General features: G+C 34.6%; 1 protein-coding gene across 2 annotated transcripts in view; it reads right to left on the reverse strand.

Moving 5' to 3' along the window:
• LOC139763658 (cytosolic carboxypeptidase 1-like) overlaps positions 1 to 2,500 on the reverse strand; it is a 133,760-nt gene that overhangs the window by 115,569 nt on the left and 15,691 nt on the right. The window lies entirely within an intron of this gene.

The raw sequence follows: 2,500 nt of genomic DNA on the forward strand, positions 1-2,500 counted from the left end.
AGATTGACCAAGAGGATATATGTGTCGGAGGTGGAGGGAACGAGGAGAAGTGGGAGACCAAATTGGAGGTGGAAAGATGGAGTGAAAAAGATTTTGAGTGATCGGGGCCTGAACATGCAGGAGGGTGAAAGGCGTGCAAGGAATAGAGTGAATTGGATCGATGTGGTATACCGGGGTTGACGTGCTGTCAGTGGATTGAATCAAGGCATGTGAAGCGTCTGGGGTAAACCATGGAAAGCTGTGTAGGTATGTATATTTGCGTGTGTGGACGTGTATGTATATACATGTGTATGGGGGGGGGGGGGGTTGGGCCATTTCTTTCGTCTGTTTCCTTGCGCTACCTCGCTAACGCGGGAGACAGCGACAAAAAAAATAATAATAATAATAATTCCATTATAAATACGTAATGGTAATGACTGTTTTCCTACGACAACCTGTGTGTACATGCTATGTACACTTCCACCGTGTGTACCTCTAATCATGAGAACTGTATGTACATGCTATGTGTACATCTACCGTGTGTACATCTGTTGTCACGTAAACTGTGTGTACATGCTATGTGTACTTCCACCGTGTGTACCACTAATGTATACTCAACCAGTAAATATGTATATGTACTTCTACATCTACCATTTCCGATATTTATCACTGAATATATACCGAATACATAGAATATTAAACATATATTTGCATATATTTGCATATACATCCATTGCTCTTCAATGTATTTCGTTCAAGGATGAACGATAACTCGACATTTGGACATCAGTGTCAAGATAATAGAAGAATCAGAAACTATCAGAAAAAATATCTAAATTTATCGGCTCTAAATGTACATTAACTCTAAGCACTCGTAGATAAATTACACTAGATAATAGTACGTAATTTATGAGGGTACAATTTTTTTATCTGGATGACATTGGCATCTCACACACTATTTAATATTATTTATGACACATTTGATTTCCGTGTTTTCCCTTAATCTATCCTATTTCTAATCGTATATTACCGTTCATACCTTACAATATTTATCATAATTATATTTACCATCATTACCACCATCACACATTTTAGTACTATAAGTAATTTACTTGAATGTTCTTGACACGAGATTACGTTATCATTGTGCATCTGACATGCAGGATGTACATTGCCAACTTTCTCAAGATTTATATCTTTATCTCTTATTTGTATCTTTATCTCGTATTTGTACCATTACTTGCACTTATAATAAGAAATAAGTAACCAGATCTTGTTCTGTAAAGATATCAAATATCTAATAATACATTTCCAACCATAAAGTGGCATAAATGGTGATTTATATAAAGCTCTTCAGATGGCAACATGGAAAAAAGTTGCCAATTAAGCTTTATCAAGATTTTTTTTTGTTTACAAGATAATTGAACAAGAAAAATAGTTGTATTTAGTCAAGAAATATGTGTCTACCTACTAAACAAAAACAACCAAATTAAAATACAATTTATCACACGGAGAGGGAGAATTAATTTAATTGCTAAATGACCTAAAACACGAAAAATTTAATTAATTTGTTTTATCAACGTCAAGTAAAGAAATGTGATCATAAAAACTTATTTACGACATCCACATAATAGAACGAAGGTTTATTCAATAATTAATGACTGTCAGGCATATCAAACTTCACCAATTCATATCAAATTCATTATTAAGGTAAGAAATAGTTGAAATACACCGAACTTAATCATTTCCAACATGGCCATTTTAATTTGGTTTTTGTATTGTTTTGTTTTCCACGCCGGAGAGTAAATACCTGAGCTGCTTAACCTACATAAATGAAGATTTTCTACAAACATTGTGTGGCAGAGAGCCAGACAGTAATTATGTCTGGAATTATTCGACGAATTAATGCAATTTAAACCCCCAAGATGCCAAAGCTATTTCTTTTATATATACTTCGCATATTTTTTTTCATACTTAGCATACTTCAAACTTGTAAAGTACACAAAAGTAAATAGTTTCATTTCATTTAAAGTCGTTACATTGTCATTAGAGAGCCAATGGCTTATTTAGAATGGTAAATTAATTACCAAAATCACTTTTTTCTCCACGAAGAATATACAAACTACATATTTTAGCCTATTACAACTGTACTGACGAATCAGTACCTTCCTCATATGTAATCTTTGTATTTCTAATTGCTCTAAATCTATTTCAAGTGGTTAGAATTATGAATCATGTACACCAATAGTGATTTAGAAGAATTTCCTCCTACGCCAGGCAGAGAGGTCAACATTTGGATACCGGCCCGCCAGCTCATGTGTTCAACATCCTGTATTTCCTGTTGCATTCCAGCAGTCTGGTCTCCCACGAGAAACTTTATGAATTCACAGTTGTTTTTTTTTTATATATATATGTAAAGAGCGAGCCAAGATGGAGAGCACAGACTTAGGGAAATATGGAAGTGACAAACTCGTACACCCAATATGGCCGCTCGGGTTGATGCCGGAGACACATTACGAAT

Source organism: Panulirus ornatus, chromosome 47 (assembly GCF_036320965.1).
Source record: "Panulirus ornatus isolate Po-2019 chromosome 47, ASM3632096v1, whole genome shotgun sequence".
In the NCBI taxonomy this organism is placed as follows: Eukaryota; Metazoa; Arthropoda; class Malacostraca; order Decapoda; family Palinuridae; genus Panulirus; species Panulirus ornatus.